Source organism: Osmerus mordax, chromosome 12 (genome assembly GCF_038355195.1).
Source record: "Osmerus mordax isolate fOsmMor3 chromosome 12, fOsmMor3.pri, whole genome shotgun sequence".
Lineage (NCBI taxonomy): Eukaryota > Metazoa > Chordata > Actinopteri > Osmeriformes > Osmeridae > Osmerus > Osmerus mordax.
The window spans coordinates 12,509,329-12,517,691 of NC_090061.1; positions in this window are offsets into that span (position 1 = coordinate 12,509,329).

An 8,363-nucleotide genomic window follows, 5' to 3' on the forward strand; every position below is an offset into this window, starting at 1 on the left:
GAGTGGAAAAAGAGGGGGAGAGGGACGGGGGAGAAAAGAGGAAGAGAGAGGTAAAAAAAAAGATAGAGTTAAGAAGGGAGAGATACAGAGGCAGGGAGACTGACACAGACAGCAAACAAACTGGAATAAATAATCGTCTCGTTCAACAGTCTCGTTCCTAGAGACAACCTTTCTTTAGATGGCCTCCCTCCCTGGATTTTCTCAGTGAATGTTCCTGTGAGAAAAATGCATTATGGGAAACAAAGTTCTTTCTTGAGGTTGCCCGAAAGCAGACAACCAGGCTTTCAATTCAAGATATATAGGATGTAAGCACACACAGACATGGCCATAGCATCCGTCCACAGATCCCAGAGAGAGAGAGGTCTGCCACTTGAGGTTGCCATGCTAAACGAGGGCAGAATAATTGCCAGAAGCTGTGCGTGTTTTCAGTTCTGCTCTGTGCCTCTGAACAGGAGCCTACCGGAGCGGCAGGAGACGCTGTCTAGCTTCAGAACCCCCCCACCCTCACCTCTCCTGCTCTCTCTCTCGTGTTCTCTCTCTCCTGCTCTCTCTCTCTCCTGCTCTCTCTCTCCTCCTCTCTCTCCCTTTATTTTCTCTCTGTCTCCCTCTCTCTCAGTTTTAGTTTCGCCGCTCCGACAAGCTAAACAAACAGCCAGTATGCCTTGGAGGGGACAGAAGGCGAGAGTAGGGAGACAGAGAGAGACAGGGAGAGAGAGAAGGAGATAGAGAGAGAGGTGTGGCGGTGGCGAGAGAGAGAGAGAGAGAGAAGAGAGAGAGAGAGAGAGAGAGAGAGAGAGAGAGAGAGAGAGAGAGAGAGAGAAGTGGGGGCCAGTACGAGGCAGGGAGGGGAGCAGCTTTGATGGACTGGGAATAGAAACAGCCCAAACATTCATCATAGCTGTTGATGCTGGTGTGTCTGAGCAAATCCTGGATTCCATGAGAGACATGGCGGCAGGCGGCAGACGAGAAGCTATTTCTGGAGCCAGCAGAAAGTCCTGCCTGACAGAAGCTCAGTGGGAGCCTGTGACCCTCTGAAGGAGAAAGGGGGTTCAGATGGGAAACACAGGACACATTGGGGCCACAGCTGTAGAGAATGTCGGAATCAAGGATTTGGATTCAATACCATATCTGAACCAGTCCCTGATGTGCTCCAATCCAGTAAAGTAAACACTTCACTGTCTGCCTTCTCTGTCTCTCCCACGCTGTCATCCTCCCCTCCCCTCTCCTCCTCTCCTCTCTTTCTCTTCCACTCCTCTCCTCTCTTCCTCTCCACTCCTCCCCCTCCTCCTCCTCTCCTCACTCCATTTCCTCTCCTCCTCAATCCCTCGTCTGTCCTCCTGCCCTCTCTCCCCACCCTCTCCTTTCCCCCCTCTCCTTTCCTTTCCTCTCCTCGCCTCTCTCCTTTTCTTTGCCTTCTTAAAATAGAATAGAAACACAACAACAGGGATAAAACATCATGAGCAACGTCTAATGAGAATGTGCTCACACCTGTCCGGTTGTTTCAGATCGGGAGAGAGCAGATAAACAAGATAAGAAAATTAAGACGTGTCAATGAGATGCAAGCTGAAAGAGCTACGGTGCAGGTTCAGAGCCCTAATAAACGAGCGCTGTCACAATACTTACATCTTGGTGACAAAATGGTATGACTCAGCTAGTTTGCCACACACACACACCTCCCTAAAAAGCTGTGGTAGTTGACCAAGTGTTTAGTGTGTCGTCTTAACTTGTCATGACCTGTTACCTCACGTGTTATTCCGGTGCCGGCTCGATCTAATGGCGATGTGACACAGCGCATCACGTCAAGAGACCCCGGACTCACAAGCCCCGAACTACATCCAGCGGGCTGATGGGGAATCAGCCAAGCGGGGGACACTCCGTCTGCCTCTGGCTCGGAAGAGGGCCACCCCCCCCCCCCCCTCTCCCTTTTGCCCCCGCCCCAAACCCCACCCCCCTCTGCCAGTGGCAGCGGGGCGTGGCTTAGTGGCAGACACACGATTGATCAAACCCTGCCCCCTTGCACATTCCCCTTACCCCCCCCCCCCCCCCCCCCCCACACACACACACACAAAACCATTTGTTAATTACACTTCATCTTGGAGGACTCATTCAACAGTCCATCACAGCGCTACCACGCTGAACAGACAGCGTCTGTTTGGGATGTGGTGATGGTGCGGTATCTGTCCGGCCGTGCAGAAGCCTCTTAGGGAATGTGATGAGCGCCATACTTTCCACGGGACACACACATACACGCACGCACAAACACACACACATACACGCACACACACACACAAACACACACACACATGCTCACAGAGCGCGCATAGCCGGAAGGCGATGCGCACCGGGTCCCGAATGTTAAAACAAATTCCCCACTCCCACCTCCCGGAGGATCCTCCATCACTTAGATCTGAGACTCCACAACACACACACACACACACACACACACACACAACTACAGCCCCACCCCACAACCCCACCCCCATTGGCCAGCACACCAAAAAAATCATTTCAAACACACACACACACACGCACACACACACACACACACACACACTCACAAACACTATGTCTTGTAAGGGTTGATGATCCGCAGGCAGAGACGTAACAGTGGGGGGTGAGGGGGTGGTGGAGAGAGAGGAGGGGAGAGGTTCACCCAGCAGCTTGTTAATCCAGGCCGTTGACGCTCTGTGTTCATCTGACGACCCCATTCATCCCTAATGCAGCGTGTGATAAACTCCCAGGCTTACCCTGCTTTCGCTAAATCATATGCTTAGCAGTTTACACCCAGAGACACACTCGCACACACACACGCACATACACTTACACAATATTGCGTTTGTTGACGTGTAATTGCAGGAAGTGTGCCCACGAAAGACCGCCAACCAGCATTGTGATTGCTCTAAATACGGCAGGCCTATTAATTTGGAAAAACATCCAACCACTAATCTTTTGAATCAGAATATGTGAACAAAGTGTGATTAAGCCACTTAGAAAGCATTCGATTAAAATGCAATCGTTTCTCATTACTGCTTCTGACAAGCTCTTTGAGACTCTGTCTCCTGTTGCTTATCGACACCTAGGCATGCCAGATGCCTTTGTTCTTCTTCTGGCCTGTGTATCTGTGTGTGTATCTGTGTGTGTATCTGTGTGTGTGTCTGTGTGTGTATCTGTGTGTGTGTCTGTGTGTGTATCTGTGTGTGTGTCTGTGTGTGTGTCTGTGTGTGTATCTGTGTGTGTGTCTGTGTGTGTGTCTGTGTGTGTGTCTGTGTGTGTATCTGTGTGTGTGTCTGTGTGTGTGTCTGTGTGTGTATCTGTGTGTGTGTCTGTGTGTGTGTGTGTCTGTGTGTGTGTCTGTGTGTGTGTCTGTGTGTGTATCTGTGTGTGTGTCTGTGTGTGTGTCTGTGTGTGTGTCTGTGTGTGTGTCTGTGTGTGTGTCTGTGTGTGTAAGGATTTGGGTGCTGGCCAAGGGGGGTGGGGGTCTGTGGATGTATTATAGTGTATGTGCGCGTGTGTGTGCGTGTGTGTATGTGTGTGTGTATGTGAGTGTGTGTGCGTGTGCGTGCGTGTGTGTGTGAGTGCGTGTGTGTGCATGCTATTCAAAAGGAAACCGTGAGGCAAGGCCTGCTTCCGTCCAATGGATCCCATGAGGGAGATCGATGAGTCATGTGATCTCAGGAGGCAACAGCGGACGTCGCGGACGCGAGCAGACATCCAGGACGGACACGGCTGCACACCCAGAGAGACTCCGCCGAGAGAGACGCCACCTACAGGTCAACGTGTGGACCCGCATGACACTAATTCGCTTGACGTTGACCTGTCCCCTCCAGCAGAGATCTTCAAACAAGCAAACAAGGTCCTTCATCTTTAAGGTAGTCCATTCGGCTGCCCTCACATATACATACACACAAACATACAGTCGTATGAAAAGGGTTACGCATTCGTATTTTTTATTTCACCTCATGTTTGCTTTTACATGCAAGACCGAGGCCGCCCTGAGCCATAAAGAAGTCACGTGATTTCATTTCATGCTCTGTCAGGTTTCGCAGGTTCAAGACAGGGCTAGAGCTGAAAGAGAGTCTGTGTGCACGCGCGGATGCCAAAGAAAAACAGGACAGGGTCGACTACCAGCACAGAGGACCTGTCACCACGGGGGGGGGGGGGGGGGGATGGGGATACTGTTTGTGTTTTATGACCCTTTGGAACATGATGACAAATCCACGGGAGACAAGAAACGTAGAGAGAGAGAGAGATAGTGGTTGTGTGTGTCCGTGCGAGTGTGCGGGGGTTGGGATGGAGTGGGGGGGGGGTGGTGGCGGTTAGGTCGGTGAGTTTCCAACGCTCTGATGCTCTGCCAGCCCAAACCCCCCCCCCCCCCACCGCCCCACCTCCTCAGAGCCGGACTCTTCATCTCCACCTTCATCCCACCTACACCCAAAGACAAAAAGCTTTCACGTCTTTGTCTGCAGCGGACAATGGGTCACGGAGTTCTCCGACTGCCCGCGTCCTTTCGCCGTTTGCTCTCGGAGAGCCGCGCACGCACTCACGTGCGCCTACTGTTGGTTTATTTTTAGGTCGGTGAATTTTTTATAAACGATCGCAACCTCCCGGCTAGGATCTCGCCGCCGTCCTCCACAATGTCGCGGAGGGGAGGAAGGACGTTCACATGTGAACGCTGGTCGCCGGGGGTGACAGAGGGGGAGGGGGTCCTTTCGAGGCGAGAGGCCATCGAGCGGAGCAGTGTCCCCGTCACAGACAAGAGTGAGAGATAGAAGGGAGAGAGAGAGAGATGGAGATAGAAGGGATGTGCGTATGGAAGGGGAGGACTGAAAGAGCAATAGAGAGAAAACAGAGTGATGGAATAGAGATAGAAGAGAGAAAGATGGATGAGATATAGAACAGCGATAGAGACAGAGAACATATAGAGATGGTAGAGAGATAAAGGAGACTTCCTCAACCCTTAGCAGGCCTGGTTACCAAGTCCAACGAGACCCAATCTAACATTCTCCTACAAGACTGACATGGCTGAACGGAATGTGTAACGAAGTGTCGGTGACTTGGTCATGTGACTCCCTCTCTCTGGGTCACGCCAGGCAACTGCTGTGACGCTCAATCGTCACCTCAAACTGCCAGCCTCGATTTAGTATGGATCCTGTACATTCCCTCTATGACACAGTCAAATGTGTCAGCACGGATGCATACTGTAAAAGGGCACTGTTTTCTAATGTGACACTAGACATTGTGTTGAAGGGTTGGAGGGTTATTCACTAGAAGCGGCACCTTTAGAGCGAAACAAGACTGGAGTAACAGCAGCAGGAGAGAGCCTGGATCCAAATCTCTCGCTGGAGGATAAAGATGGGATTGTTCAGTGAAAACACACCTGTTCGACAGCTTTGAAGAGCAGATCAAAGCCCCTCTTCTAATGATAGCACTTAAAACAACAGTGTCTTCCTGCACTGTCTGACTGGCCCTTGGAGAGTAGGTAGGGGCTGGAAAAGTAAACCTGACTCTATTTCCTTTTATGTCATGTTTTATAGTACAAAAATACTGATACCCCTGTGAGGGTTGTGTTTCAAGTGTGTGTGTGTGTGTGTGTTTGTGTGACAGCGAGAGCCAAAGAGAGAACGAGCGAGCGAGAAACACAGACAGCTTTCTGTAGTTCTAAACCATGTGTCATGGTTGTGATGTTCAGATGGGGTCCCTCAAGCCAGATCAGTTGTCAGACTGAATCTGAGATGCCAGCAGCAGCTTTGTGTATACCCATCACTCACGGCCAGTTACAAACCATTAGTTTATAATGAGTTTGTAAATCATGGTTTAGGAGGTCTTCACGATGGAAAGTTGTTGTGTCACTAAGTGTTACTAATGCATCGGAATTAGACCAGACACACTGAAGAGATGTCAGAGAGACATTTCAGCCTTGCCAAAATGGCATTGATGCATTTCTGCAAGTCATATACCTCACACAGATGTTTGCAAACATATTTGTCCGTATGCCTCGACGGAGAAGCGACTGAACTCGATTCAGCTCGACGTTCGGCTTGGTGCAGTGTTCCCGCTTGATCTCATTAGCGTTCGACAGTGTTTTTACGGTGCGTTTGACGCAGTGACGAAGGAAGCTGCGAGGTGAGGAGAGAGAGACGGAGGTCGCCTGATTTGAACGCGTTTGGACTCCCCTGGCCGGCACAGTACCGTTCTGAGTGTTGTGTAGTCTCTAATTGATGCCGAGCTCAGTCGTGCATGAGTAAGGAGCCTTAACAGCTCTCTTGGCAAGCTGTTCAGGGATCTGATTAGGCCCTCTCTGCTCACTGCTGCCCCCTACCGGTGGGAGCGGTAGGGTGATGCAGAGCACACGACAAACTGCACGCTCCCCTGCCCTCCGCTGTTGATTGATGGAGGCGCTTACGAGGACGAGCTATCTCTGCGTACTTTGGATGTTTAAGAGAAGTCACACACACACACGACATACTCCAGACACATCTCAGAGAGGCAGGCGTGTATTCAGTGTTCCTCTCTAGTTTGTTCCTTCTGAGAAAACGATAAATGTGATGAGAACTGCTTGGGAACCAAATAGCCCAGTACTCCACCTAGTGTGTTGTGTGTGGCATTGCAACAACACCCAAGGGAAGCAGATAGCATACTACCGACAGGATACAGCATGCATACCTACATTGATCTGAGAAGCTGCCATGGCTGAGCTGAAGTCGTGGATGTTGTGACTGACCACTTTGGTTTCCAAAGCTGTGCTCTGAATATGACAATATATGTGTGGTCATAGTGGTTTAGTCTCTTTCTGTCACTTTTTCTCTCTGTCTCTTAATAGGCTAGGGACAGAGGAGCCCAGCAAGAGATGATTCAAACGACTCTGGGAGAATGTGTGGGGCACTTCAACTTAAGTTTCAGCTCTCGCAGACTTCTTACTTATCCACTGGGTGCCGGGGCAATCTAAGCCATCAAAAGAACACGCTATCGCTCTAATGCTGGGTTTGATTTCAAAATGAAGGCAAGGAAATGGACTGTGAAATATGTGCTAATGGTAACGAGGCTCCACAAGGTTTAGATCTACGCTGCCAATAGCTTCTGACTGGCTTAGACAGAGAGAGAGAGAGAGAGAGAGAGAGGGGGGGGGGGGGGGTTGGTGGTGGTGGTGGGGGGTAGGTTAAGCCAACTCATATAATGTACCAAGTTAATTATGCTTAAGTACAAACACATATAATTTCACACAGTTCCGGAGTCAGAATCAGAGGGATAAGCACAATTTAAGCCTGGTTTGGGTTTGGTCAACATACAATCTGGAATCCAGCAGAGTAACTACTTTCAGGAGTAAAGAAAGAGAGAGCGAGAGAGAGAGAGAGAGAGAGAGAGAGAGAGAGAGATGTTTGTGCGTACATGCAAATGTGCCATGCTCATGTGTGTTTCTGTTTTGCGTGTGAGAGTTCATTAAAGGTCTTAAGTGCAATGAGTGCGGCTCAGAACACAAAATTAAGTCTCTGCTGACATCCACCAGGATGAAAACATACGCTAACAATTAAGAGACTGTGAGACGTGTTATTTGCGGAAAATGCACAATTTTCTGCATAAATTTAAGTGTTTCCCTTCAAGTAAATCTGTCTGTGTAAATATCCATTACAACGCCTCCTCTTTGGGCCACCCTGCAGTAATCAGACTTAGAACAAGACTAACCTTGATGTCCCCAGAACTGGGCCTTGGGCAGAACCCCTGGTACATGGGTCCAACAACACAGTATTTTGAGTCTGCCCAACAACTGTAAACAGCTAAGTAATTTCATTTTGCTCCTGTCATGCGTGAATATTGCCACCAAACTCCTTAATGTTCTCAATGTAGTTAGTTAAGCTGAAGTCAAAATGGTACAACCCCCGGCTTTCACACATTCTTTCATTTTTAATCACTTCAGCAGGGGTTTAGGGAGCTAAATAGCTCAGCAGATTGACTAATATGTTATGGTTCGTCACGTAATGACAGCGTTTAATTAATTTTTGTTAAGACCTGCGGCATGAAAGTCAGTGCCACAGAGGCCACCCTCTCCACAGATTACTGCTGAACTGGGAGCAAAGACAATCTAAATAGAATTACAGTTATGAAATTATTAAACTGAATTATTCCAGTGGATAATATGTGACTACACTTTAAATCTCTCCATGTTTCGTTTTTTTTTTAACAATTTGTAACTGTAAAGTACTTTTTCAGCAACAAAAAGCATTGTATATACTGTAACTTCTTGACATTTACTAAACTTCTACTGTATCTAAATTGACTCTTTCAGATAAAAAGCACCTTGATACTTTTCTGTTGAAAAGCAGGAAATGCACAAATCTGATCAGAAGTTCAGATATAAATTGGCATTT